Source organism: Chiloscyllium plagiosum, unplaced genomic scaffold, assembly GCF_037043375.1.
Source record: "Chiloscyllium plagiosum isolate Xiang-an unplaced genomic scaffold, Cpla_swu_hap1 HiC_scaffold_33, whole genome shotgun sequence".
Taxonomy (NCBI): domain Eukaryota; kingdom Metazoa; phylum Chordata; class Chondrichthyes; order Orectolobiformes; family Hemiscylliidae; genus Chiloscyllium; species Chiloscyllium plagiosum.
In genome coordinates this window covers 22,599,163-22,613,042 of record NW_028270171.1, presented here as the reverse complement: position 1 = coordinate 22,613,042, position 13,880 = coordinate 22,599,163, and the positions used below count along the sequence as shown (strand labels likewise).

General features: G+C 53.3%; 1 long non-coding RNA gene across 1 annotated transcript; it reads left to right on the top strand.

The window, feature by feature from the left end:
- Positions 1 to 1,550: 1,550 nt before the first annotated feature.
- Positions 1,551 to 13,879, top strand: LOC148141431 (uncharacterized). Its single transcript, XR_015752572.1, has 3 exons — positions 1,551 to 1,745; positions 4,487 to 4,589; positions 13,787 to 13,879. It is a non-coding gene; the product is annotated as an uncharacterized LOC148141431 (long non-coding RNA).
- The last annotated feature ends 1 nt before the right edge of the window (position 13,880 follows it).

The following is a 13,880-nucleotide window of genomic DNA, read 5'->3' as shown; positions in this document are numbered from 1 at the left end:
GTACAGTTATAACATTTAGAAGACATTTAGACACCTACATGAAAAGGAAAGGTTCTGAGGTATATGGGTCAACTGCAGGCAAATGAGACTACCTTAGATTAGAAAACTTGGTCAGCATGGACGAAGTGGACCAAGGGGTCTGTTTCTATGCTGTATGACTGTGTAAGCATAGCTTTGAGCCAAAGATTCTTGAAAAGACTTCTCAATAATGCAAGTTGAAGACATACTGGAAGCGAGGTATACTCTAAAGTGGCAGCACATCAGCAGCAGGTGAAAGTCTCTACTTCCCCCTGCTGTCAAAGGACTGGTGCAGATATGTTCAGCACCATTCACAGCTCCTCAGATACTGAAGTAGTCTGTATCCAAATGCAGCAAAGTCTGGACAATATCTAGGCTTGGGCTAACAAGTGGCAAAGAACATTCATGCCACACAAATTCCAAGCAATAACCATATCCAATGAGAGACAATCTAACCAAGATCCCTTAACATTCAATGGTGTTATTGTCATTGAATCCCTCACTGAACCAACATCTTGGAGATTATGACTGACCAGAAACTGAACTGGATTTGCCCATAAACACAGTGGCTTTAACAGCAGGTCAGAGGCTAGGAATCCTGCAGCGAGTAACTCACCTCCTGACTCCCGAAAGCCTGTCTACCATCTACAAGGTACAAGTCATGAGTCTGATGGAATGCTCCCCACTTGCTTAGATGAGTGCAGCCCCAACAACACTCAAGAAACTTGATACTATCCAGGATGAAGCAACCCACTTATTTGGTAGCACATCCACTCCCTCCACCACTGACGCTCAGTAGCAGCAATGTGTACTATCTACAAGATGCACTGCAGACATTTGCCAAAGTTCCTTAGGCAACGTCTTCCAAATCCATGCCCTTTTCCATCTAGAAGGACAAGGGCAAGAGGTACATGGGAACACTACTCCCTGCAAGCTCCCACTGAGCCACTCACCATCCTGACTTGGAAATACATCGTCATCATTCACTGGCACCGGGAATTCCCTCACTAAGGGCATTGTGGGTCAACCTACAGCAATGGACTGCAGCGATTTAAGAAGGCAGCTCACCACCACCTTCTCAAGGGGGAACTAGGGACAGGCAATAAATGCTGGGCCCACATGCATTAGCTCACATGCCATGAGTAAGCACTTCCTTTGTTTAACAAAAGTTTATTAAAGAAAATTTGCAGCTTTGTGATTGTATGCCTGGTGACTAACAGTCATGGTAACCAACTGCAAAAATTGAACTTGTGATACATCAGGCAAGGTTTCATTCTGGAGTCTGACTTACCCATAGTACCATCACCTGGGGTCTTAACATTATTTGTGTGGAAGCTCCTAGCTCCCAGTGGGTGAAATGCAGAACATGCCATTATTAGACCACAGTTCAAAGAGAGAAAAGAGCAAATGGGAGGTAGAAAACTCACTTGGCTGCACTGGACACATATTTGTTCCTTTTAGCTGACCTTTACTGTGCTGCTCCACTCTGCAGGAACAAACCGATTCTTATCTTTTCGTTCCAGTGCCAGGCTCTTGGACAATGGCGGGAAATTCTCAATTTCCTCTCTGGGCATGTAACATTGACCACAATTTAAAACACCAGCCCCGGGGCTCCAGGAGCCACTGTGACAACCACTGCACAGGGTTAGTGAAGCAACTGAGCAGCTTCGTTCCCCAGCAACATAAGCCCTGCTGTAGGTTCTCTCACTTGCTGTCCCTCCTGAGTGGTGAGTACAAATGAATTGTTTCGTTGCTGCTTTCTGTTTGCAGTTACTGTGGTGACAAGAAGAGTTTTACAGTTAAAAAGGTTCAGCTGTTTTGCTGAGGGGGAGCTGGGAGTGTCAACAGTAGTTCATGCTTCTCTATGTCTAATTTTGTTTGCCCTCTTGTCAGCTAGAACACTCTCTAGTGAGTTAACATGATGGGTTCAAATCCCACTTGGAGCTTTTTGAGAAGGAAAGCTACATTGATACTCCAGTGCAATCCTCACGGACTGTTGCGCTGTTGCACGTGTTTTCTTGCAGATGAGGCAACTGTAGACATCAAATATCTAACAATGTTACTTTGTAAAGACGACAAGGAGAATTCTCCTTCGTGTCCTGTCCAATGTTTACTTCTCATTGAACAAGACTGAATACACAGATTTTATTCATCATTTTATTCAGCACTGTTTGTGGGAGCTTGCTGTTCTCATGACTGCTGTATTTCCTATTGGTTACAGTGATTAGGCTTCAAATGTATCTTATTGGCTGTCTATTGAGGGACATCCATTGCTGTAATCAGTTGTTACAGCAAAGTCCCTGCCAAGTGCTTAATCGTGAACGATATTAATGGGCTATCATGGTTACTAGGTGGCAGTCAGTCACTGTGGCAATTGGCAATCCTTCTCATCATTCCCCAACCTTTGGAGCAAGGGGACTTGAATGCAAGGCTCAGAGGTAAGGACACTTCAACAAGAGCCTCCATTAGTCCTTCGATCCTGTTACAGATGCTTTGAGTTTGATCGAGTTACTGATGTACTTTTACACTTGTAATTACTTAAATCAAACTGTTTGGACATGTTAATGACACAAGTCTGGGGAAGATGGGACTTGAACCCAGACTGCCTGGTAGAAGCAGGGACATTACTGCTCTACCACAAGGTCCTGTAATGGATTGGCTCGTTCAACATGAGACTCAAAATCACAACTTTGAGATTACAAGTCTCTGGCTCCGCTGATTGAATTAGTCAGCCTAGCTTACATTTCTGTTTGTATTCTCTTCTGTTCCAGGCACACTGTTTATCATTCCCTGTATTATCACATAACATCTTTATCTTGCCCGTCATTGTTAAGTTTCTAAATCTTCCCTTGTCCCCATTATTTAGTTTACAACCCTCTTTATGACTTTAGCTCATTGACGCATTAGGACACTGGTGTGAGTGTGGCTCAAGTGATGCCCAAGATAAATCAAAAAGTTACTATTACCTCAAACTGTCCTAGCATATTGATAATTTAAATATTGCAGGACAAATAGAAAGCTGAGCTGAATGGGGTGAGTGTGTAAAAATTACTTTCAATGATTTTAATCGCTCCACCATCGGAAACTACATTCAGCTGTACATTAATCTCTGGAGGGTCCCCCCCGCCAAACATCTCTACCTCTTTCTCTCCTTTAAGATGCTCCTCAAAACTAACCCCTTTGGTCAAACCCTTGGCCATTGTCTTACATTGCTTCATGCAGCTTGTCTTAGAACACGTTACATTATGTTAAAGGCAGAAGTTATTGCTGCGTATGTGGGAGTAAGTGATTGTACATCAGGTATTGGTTTCTTAAATGTCTCTGCAAATTTCTCCACATCTAAACATTAAACAACTGTTATGGCATCACTGAGACACCCTATTCCTTCCACATGTGAGACTCTCTGGACGAACCTCTTGGTTCCAATCTGGCAGTTTACACAAAACAACGACAACCCCAAAGCCTGAACCCCCAATCATACCCTGTATCCCAACCAGTAACCCCTATCCATCGCCCAAACCCCATCCCAAAGCCAAACTCATCGCAAAACCCAAACAACCCTGAAGCCAAAAGGGGTTTAAAAGTAGAAAAATATATAAGATATACTTCATTGAGATGTGTCAATCACTGACATGGCAAGTATTTGCTGATCACTCCTATCTGCCCTTGAAATGATGGTGGTGATCCACCTTCTTAACTATTACAATCCATGGGGATTGGTGGGGATAGTACTGTAGGGGAGGGCATGGGGCAGTGAAGGAATGGTGACATCTTTCCAAGCCAGTTTGGAAGGGAATTTGCAAGTGGTGATGTTCCTTGCATTTGCTGCCCTGGTTCTTCTGCGTGGCAGAGGTTGTGGGTTCAGGAAGTATCAAAGGAGGCTTGGATAAGTTACTGCAGTGAGTCTTTAAGATGGTGCACACTGCTGCAGCTGTGGTGGATAGAGTGAATCTTTAACTTGATACACCGACAGCCAAACAGCAGCTGCTTTGTCCTGAATCACACCAACCTAGCTGCACTCATCCAGGCACATGGGGAGTATTCCATCACACTCTTAACTTGGTCAATCAGGAGGTGAGTTACACAATTCCCAGCCTTTGAACTGGTTTTGTAGTCAGTATATTTGTATAGAGTTACAGAGATGTACAGCACGGAAGCAGACCCTTCAATCCAACTTATCTATGCCGACTAGATATCCCAACCCAATCTGGCCCCACCTACCAGCACCCGGGTACTAAAATTCACTTGAAACAAGCACAGCTGAAATGAAGATGGTTTAGTCTTAACATCTACTCGGTCCAGTTGAGTTTCTGGTCAATGGTAACTCCCAGAATGTTGATGGTGGGGGAATTGAATAATGATTATGCTGTTGAATGTCAAGAAGAGATGATTAGACTCATTTTTGTGGGATATAGTTGTTGCTTAGCATTGGTGTGGCATGAATGTTAATGATAAACATTTATTTTAGATGTCTGCAGTAACAGAGCAGTGAAAATTGGCATCAACTAGAATTCAGAATTGAAGGAGCGTTGAGATTTCAGAGGGTTCTGGCATTGATCAAGGATAAAGAGGTAAGTGGATAACAAGAATTTTAAAATTGAATGGCTGTTGGATAGGGGCCAATATAGTCCAACGATAATAGCAATGTACAGTACATGGTGTGAATTAAGATATTTGTAACAGAAAGTGCTGGATTATCAGCAGGTCTGGCAGCATCTGTGAAAACTTAACTCAGTTTTTTGAAGCTCAGTACTTAAAAATCAGTTCTGCAAAAGAGTGACGTTGGACTCGAAATGTTATTCCTCCCTCCACTAATGCTGCCAGACCTGCTGAGTTTCTCCAACACTTCCTGTCTTTTTCAGATCTCCAGCATTTTGCTCATACTAAATGAATAACAGAATCAGGGGTTCAGGTTTGACTGGATAGGGGATACGACATGGCCAAGTCAGTGTTAGGATAGTGTAGCAATACTACTGCAGGTTGGCTGAGGGAATGCTGCAGTGTCAGCGATGCTGCTTTTCAGCTGAGATATTCAACCAAGACGTCAGCGACGATCTCACGTGTTTGTGAAATAGTGCCCTAGGCTCTTTAAAAAGAAAAGAAGGGAAGTTCTTGCTGATATCGGGATAATTGATTAACAGAGGAAAAACATTATCTGGTCATTATCACATGGCTGGTTGCAAGAATTAGCTCTAGAGACATTGCATAAGAACAATTGATTGAATCATTTATTGACATGTGTATTCAATATAAAATACAGTGAAAAGTATGTACCATTGTCCAAGCACTGGTGCCGTTCACATTAACTCAGAATAAAATATTTTAAAAGATACCTGAAAGAGAATCAAACATTTCCTTCTTCACTGCTGCAGTCCCGCTCCGGGCTACAACGGCTCACGCCGTGCCGCCAGACTCCCCGCTCCGGGCTACACCGGCCCACACTGTGCTGCCAGACTCCCCTCTCCCGGCTACACTGGCCCACGCCGTGCTGCCAGACTCCCCTTTCCCGGCTACACCGGCCCACACTGTGCTGCCAGACTCCCCTCTCCGGGCTACACCGGCCCACACTGTGCCGCCAGACTCCCCGCTCCCGGCTACACTGGCCCACGCCGTGCTGCCAGACTCCCCTCTCCGGGCTACACCGGCCCACACTGTGCCGCCAGACTCCCCGCTCCCGGCTACACTGGCCCACGCCGTGCTGCCAGACTCCCCTCTCCGGGCTACACCGGCCCACACTGTGCCGCCAGACTCCCCTCTCCGGGCTACACCGGCCCACACTGTGCCGCCAGACTCCCCTCTCCGGGCTACACCGGCCCACACTGTGCCGCCAGACTCCCCGCTCCGGGCTACACCGGCCCACACCGTGCCGCCAGACTCCCCGCTCCCGGCTACACTGGCCCACTCCGTGCCGCCAGACTCCCCTCTCCCGGCTACACTGGCCCACGCCGTGCCGCCAGACTCCCCTCTCCCGGCTACACTGGCCTACGCCGTGCTGCCAGACTCCCCTCTCCCGGCTACACTGGCCCACGCCGTGCTGCCAGTCTCCCCGCTCCGGGCTACACCGGCCCACACCGTGCTGCCAGTCTCCCCGCTCCGGGCTACACCGGCCCACACCGTGCTGCCATACTCTCCACTCCGGGCTACACCGGCCCACACCGTGCTGCCATACTCTCCGCTCCGGGCTACACTGGCTCACGCCGTGCTGCCAGACTCCCCACTGCAGGCTATACCGGCCCACCCCGTGCTTCCAGTCTCCCCGCTCCGGGCTATACCGGCCCACCCCGTGCTTCCAGTCTCCCCGCTCCGGGCTATACCGGCCCACCCCGTGCTTCCAGTCTCCCCGCTCCGGGCTATACCGGCCCACACCATGTCCCTGCCAGACTCTACGCTCTGGGCTATACTGACCCACACCATGTCCCTGCCAGACTCCTTGCTCTGGGCTATACTGACCCACACCATGTCCCTGCCAGACTCCCTGCTCTGGGCTATACTGACCCACACCATGTCCCTGCCAGACTCTACGCTCTGGGCTATACTGACCCACACCATGTCCCTGCCAGACTCCCCGCTCTGGGCTATACTGACCCACACCATGTCCCTGCCAGACTCTACGCTCTGGGCTATACTGACCCACACCATGTCCCTGCCAGACTCCCCGCTCTGGGCTATACTGACCCACACCATGTCCCTGCCAGACTCCCCGCTCTGGGCTATACTGACCCACGCTGTGCTGCCAGACTCCCCGCTCTGGGCTATACTGACCCACACCATGTCCCTGCCAGACTCTACGCTCTGGGCTATACTGACCCACACCATGTCCCTGCCAGACTCCCCGCTCTGGGCTATACTGACCCACGCTGTGCTGCCAGACTCCCCGCTCCAGGTTACACAAGCCCACGCCATGCTTCCAGACACCCTGCTCCAGGCTATACCAGCCCACGCTTTGCTGCCGGAGTACCCACTCCAGGCTACACCAGCCCACACCATGTCCCTGCCAGACTCCCCGCTCCGGGTTACACCGTCCCACCCCGTGCTGCCAGACTCCCCGCTCCGGGCTACACCGGCCAACACCATGTCCTTTCCAGACTCTATGCTGGGCTATACTGACCCACGCCATGTCCCTGCCAGACCCCCGCTCTGGGCTATACTGACCCACGCCGTGCTGCCAGACTCCGCATCTGGGCTACACCGGCCCAAGCCATGCGTCCAGACACCCTGCTCCAGGCTATACCAGCCCACGCTTTGCTGCAGGACTCCCCACTCCAGGCTATACCGACCCACGTCATGCTGCCAGACTCCCCGCTCCGGGCTACACCAGCCCACCCCGTGCTGCCAGGCTCCCCGCTCCAGGCTACACCGGCCCACACCGTGCTGCCAGACTCCCTGCTCCGGGCTACACCGACCCACACCGTGCTGCCAGACTCCCCGCTCCGGGCTATACTGACCCACGTCGTGCTGCCATACACTCCGGTCCCGGATACACCAGCCCACGCCGTGCTGCCAGACTCCCCGCTCCGGGCTACACCAGCCCACGCCGTGCTGTCAGACACCCCCCTCCGGGCTACACCGGACCACACCGTGCTGTCAGACACCCCCCTCCGGGCTACACCGGCCCACGCCGTGCTGTCAGACACCCCCCTCCGGGCTACACCGGCCCACGCCGTGCTATCAGACACCCCCCCCCGGGCTACGCCGACCCACGCCGTGCTATCAGACACCCCCCTCCGGGCTACGCCGACCCACGCCGTGCTATCAGACACCCCCCTCTGGGCTACAACAGCCCACGCCGTGCTGGCAGACTCTCAGCTCCGGGTTACACTGGCCCACCCCGTGCTTCCAGTCTCCCCGCTCCGGGCTACACCGGCTCACGCCGTGTTTCCAGTCTCCCCGCTCCGGGCTACACCGGCTCACGCCGTGTTTCCAGTCTCCCCGCTCCGGGCTATACCGACCCACACTGTGCTGCCAGACCCCCGGCTCCGGGCTACACCGGCCCACACCATGTCCTTTCCAGACTCTACGCTCTGGGCTATACTGATCCACACCATGTCCCTGCCAGACACCCCGCTCTGGGCTATACTGTCCCACGCCGTGCTGCCAGACTCCCCGCTCTGGGCTACACCGGCCCACGCCATGCTTCCAGACACCCTGCTCCAGGCTATACCAGCCCACGCTTTGCTGTCGGACTCCCCACTCCGGGCTATACCAACCCACGTCATGCTGCCAGACTCCCTATTCTGGGCTACACCAGCCCACACCATGTCCCTGCCAGACTCCCCGCTCTGGGCTACACCGGCCCACGCCATGCTTCCAGACACCCTGCTCCGGGCTATACCAGCCCACGCTTTGCTGTCGGACTCCCCACTCCGGGCTATACCAGCCCACGCCGTGCTGCCAGACTCCCTGCTCCGGGCTACACCGGTCCACATTGTGCTGCCAGACTCCCTGCTCCGGGCTACACGGGCCCATGCTGTGCTGCCAGACTCCCAGCTCCGGGCTACCACGGCCCACACTGTGCTGCCAGACTCCCCGCTCCAGGCTACACCGGCCCACCCCGTGCTGCCAGACTTCCCGCTCCGGGCTACACCGGCCCACCCCGTGCTGCCAGACTCCCCGCACCGGGCTATACCGACCCACGTTTTGCTGCCAGACTCCCCGCTCCCGGATACACCAGCCCACGCCGTGCTGCCATACTCCCCGCTCCCGGATACACCGGCCCACGCCGTGCTGCCAGACTCCCCGCTCCCGGATACATCGGCCCACGCCGTGCTGCCAGACTCCCCGCTCCAGGCTACACGGGCCCACCCCGTGCTGCCAGACTTCCCGCTCCGGGCTACACCGGCCCACCCCGTGCTGCCAGACTCCCCGCACCGGGCTATACCGACCCACGTTTTGCTGCCAGACTCCCCGCTCCCGGATACACCAGCCCACGCCGTGCTGCCATACTCCCCGCTCCCGGATACACCGACCCACGTCGTGCTGCCAGACTCCCTGCTCCGGGCTTCACCGGCCCATGTCGTGCTGCCAGATTCCCCGCTCCAGGCTACATCGGCTCACGCCATGCTATCAGACTCCCCGCTCCGGGCTATACTGACCCACGTCGTGCTGCCATACTCTCCGGTCCCGGATACACCAGCCCACGCCGTGCTGCCATACTCCCCGCTCCGGGCTACACCGGCCCACGCTGTGCTGCCAGACTCCCCGCTCCCGGATACACCGGACCACGCCGTGCTGCCAGACTCCCCGCTCCCGGATACACCGGCCCACGCCATACTGCCAGACTCCCCGCTCCGGGCTACACCGGCCCACGCTGTGCTGCCAGACACCCCGCTCCCGGCTACACCGGATCACGCCGTGCTGCCAGAGTCTCCGCTCTGGGCTACACCGGCCCACGCCGTGATGCCAGTCTCCCCGCTCCGGGCTACACCGACCCACGTCGTGCTGCCAGACTCCCTGCTCCGGGCTTCACCGGCCCATGTCGTGCTGCCAGACTCCCCGCTCCGGGCTACACCGGCCCACTCTGTGTTGCCAGACACCCCGCTCCCGGCTACACCGGCTCACGCCGTGCTGCCAGAGTCTCCGCTCTGGGCTACACCGGCCCACTCTGTGTTGCCAGACACCCCGCTCCCGGCTACACCGGCTCACGCCGTGCTGCCAGAGTCTCCGCTCTGGGCTACACCGGCCCACGCCGTGATGCCAGTCTCCCCGCTCCAGGCTACACCGACTCAAGTCGTGCTGCCAGACTCCCTGCTCCGGGCTTCACCGGCCCACACCGTGCTGCCAGACTCCCCGCTCCAGGCTACACCGACCCACACCGTGCTGCCAGACTCCCCGCTCCCGGCTTCATCGGCTCACGCCATGCTATCAGACTCCCCGCTCCGGGCTATACTGACCCACGTCGTGCTGCCATACTCTCCGGTCCCGGCTACACCGGCTCACGCCGTGCTTCCAGACTCCCCGCTCCGGGCTACACTGGCCCACGCTGTGCTGTCAGACTCCCCGCTCCGGGCTACACCGGCCCACGCCGTGCTGTCAGACACCCCCCTCCGGGCTACACCGGCCCACGCCGTGCTGTCAGACACCCCCCTCCGGGCTACACCGGCCCACGCCGTGCTGTCAGACACCCCCCTCCGGGCTACACCGGCCCACGCCGTGCTGTCAGACACCCCCCTCCGGGCTACACCGGCCCACGCCGTGCTGTCAGACACCCCCCTCCGGGCTACACCGGCCCACGCCGTGCTGTCAGACACCCCCCTCCGGGCTACACCGGCCCACGCCGTGCTATCAGACACCCCCCTTGGGCTACACCGGCCCATGCCGTGCTATCAGACACCTCCCTCTGGGCTACACAGGCCCACGCCGTGCTGCCAGACACCCCGCTTTGGGTTACAACAGCCCACGCCGTGCTGGCAGACTCTCTGCTCCGGGCTACACCGGCCCACGCCGAGCTGCCAGACTCCCCGCTTTGGGTTACAACAGCCCACGCCGTGCTGGCAGACTCTCTGCTCCGGGCTACACCGACCCACGCCGTGCTGGCAGACTCTCTGCTCCGGGCTACACCGGCTCACGCCGTGCTTCCAGACTCCCCACTGCAGGCTATACCAACCCACCCCGTGCTTCCAGTCTCCCCGCTCCGCGTTACACCAACCCACCCCATGCTTCCAGTCTCCCCGCTCCGGGCTATACCGACCCACACTGTGCTGCCAGACCCCCGGCTCCAGGCTACACCGGCCCACACCATGTTCTTTCCAGACTCTACGCTCTGGGCTATACTGACCCACACCATGTCCCTGCCTTACTCCCCGCTCTGGGCTATACTGACCCACGCCGTGCTGCCATACTCACCGCTCCCGGCTACACCGGCCCACGCCGTGCTGCCAGACTCCCCGCTCCGGGCTACACCGGCCCACGCCATGCTTCCAGACACCCTGCTCCAGGCTATACCAGCCCACGCTTTGCTGCCGGACTCCCCACTCCGGGCTATACCGACCCACGTCATGCTACCATACTCTCAGCTCCGGACTATACCAACCCACGCCGTGCTGCCAGCCTCCCGATTCCAGGCTACACCAGCCCACACCATGTCCCTGCCAGACTCCCCACTCCGGGCTACACCGGCCCACGTTGTGTTGCCAGACTCCCCGCTCCGTGCTACACCGGCTCACATTGTGATGCCAGACTCCCAGCTCCGGGCTACACCTGCCCACGCCGTGCTGCCAGGTTCCCCGCTCCGGGCTACACCGGCCCCCGCCGTGCTGCCAGACTCCCCACTCCCGGCTACACCAGCCCATGTCGGAGTTCCCGCTCCGGGTTACATTGGTCAGCAGTGCTGCCTCTAAAGATGCCGCTGCTGCTCCAGAATCCATTGGAGCTGCCTTCCTACCGAAGAGCTCTCTTCATCAAATACGTTTGAGAAAAAAGAAGGGAAAGAAGGAAAAAGAAAAAGTAGACGAAGAGGACAAGTCCAGGCACAGGAGCCTGGACGCAGCCTAGTCCACCACTGTCTTTATTTTACACAAGAGTAGCAACAGGCCATTCAGCCTGCTCCACCATTTTAAAACAAGCCTGATCATCTACCTCAATGCTATTTCTCTGTGCTCGCCCCACATCCCTTGTTGCCATTAGTATAGAAAAAAATCTGGGCCTTGAACATACTGACTGTAAATGATGTTTAATTAATTTGCGAGAATTCTTTGGCAATATAATAACCAAAGTTGGCAATGGAGATCCTCTAATGGTAGTATATCTTGAATTCTGGAAGGCATTTGATGAGGTGCTACACAAATGGTTAATAACAAGGTAAGATCACACATGATATGGGGTAATTTATTAGATTAAATTCCCCAGTGTGGAAACAGACCCTTCAGCCCAAGCAGTCCACACCGACCCTCCGAAAAGTAACCCATCCAGACCCATTTCCCTCGGACCAATGCACCAAACACTATGGGCAATTTAGCATGGCCAATTTACCTATCCTGCACATCTTTGGAGGAAACCAGAGCACTCGGTGGAAACCCATGCAGACACGGGGAGAATGTGCAAACTCCACACAGACAGTCACCCAAGGCTGGAATCGAACCTGGGACCCTGGTACTGTGAGGCAGCAGTGCTAACCACGCAGCCACCGTGCTGCCCCTAGCTTGGATAGAGGATTGGCTAAGCAATAGAAAGTAGAAGTTAGCTAACTGTAACTAGCCACAGGGTCCTCAGGCCCAACAATTTACAACCTATAATGGATAGAACGTATTAAAGGCAAATATGCAATGACACGAAAGAAGCAACTTACAAATGATTATAAATAAGTTAGGTGTGGGTTAAAATTTGGCAGATGAAGTTTAATGTGGATAAGTGTGACGTTATCAATTTTGGTTCGATGAACAAAAAGCAAATTATCCAAATGGAGAGAAACTTCAAAAACCTTAAGTGCAGAGGGATCTGGGTATCCTCGTGCCTAAGTCACAGAAAATTGGTCTGCAATTCCAGAAGATAATAAAAGGGCAATGGAATTTTGGCATTTATTGCTAAAGGAATGCAAGCGGACTTCAAGAAGCACTTCATTGTCTGTAATCGGCTTCAAGGTGCTTAGTGGTAATGAAAAGCACTACATAAATGCAAGTTTTTCTTTCCTTCTGCATTACAGTGCTAATTTCATGATGAATTGGTTATGGGTTCTGAAAGTGCCAAGTCAAGACAAATTCTTGGTTCATTGAAATACTGAGATTTGACACTTCTTAATTGCATTATCGTACTTCATCAGGTTCAAAGCTGATTACTTGTTGAAAATCATCAGCAAGTTTTGTTGTGGGTCAATGTTCAAGTGTGAAAACAGCATGAAAACAAGTGGTCCTCTGTGTGTTACAGATAAGGGAAGCCTTATCTGGGATTGTCCAATTGTTAGCACCTCTCAATCCCTTCTGTCATCAATTCCTGAAAGCTTTTTGGTTGAGGGTGCCAATTTGCTCATTTGTAATCCAGGAAATAAAATTCAGCTAATGCACCACTGCTTGCAATAGAGTGTGCACATTTATCAATCCAGATCCAACAAGGAAACAGGACAATGGTTTGGCTTTTGACCAAATGCTGACAATGAAAATCGATTAATTAACAATGTTGTGAAACTTAAAAGGATTCAGAAAAGATTCACAAGCATGTTGCCAGGTTGGAAAGTTTGAGCTACAGGGAGAGACTGAATAAGCGGTTTTAACTGGAGTGTCTGAGGCTGAAGGGGGCCTTATAGAGTTTTATGAAATCATGAGGGGCATGGATAGGATAGATAGACAAGGTCTTTTCTCTTGGGGTTGGGGAGTCCAAAACTGGAGGGCATAGGTTTAGGGTGAGAGGGGTAATATATAAAAGAGACCCAAGGGACAATTTTTTCACAGAGGGCGGTACGTGTATGGAATGAGCTGCCAGAGGAAGTGGTGGAGGTGGATACAATTACAACATTTAATGGATGGGTACATGAATAAGAAGGGTTTAAGATGGATATGGGGCAAGTGCTAGCAAATGGAACAAGATTAATTTAGGATACCTGGTCAGCATGGACAAGTTGGCCTGAAGGGTATATTTTCATGCTGTACATCTCTATGACTCGAAATGTCTCCACCTCTCAATAACCTCTAAATGTATTCCATTTTATAAACTCGTTTGTTTGATTTCTTGGATACACCTCACAAAGTTCCATTTACCTCAATGGTGTGTCTTTGTTGTTTGTGAAATAACTGCCATATCCAAATAAATTGCTCAACTATTTCACCTCTCATTTCCACAGAACATGGTCAGCGTTTGGTTCCTCCTGTGCTCAGTGACACCATGGGTGTACTTTACTCTTACAGTGGAATCTGTTGTCCCCTCAGCGCCCACCA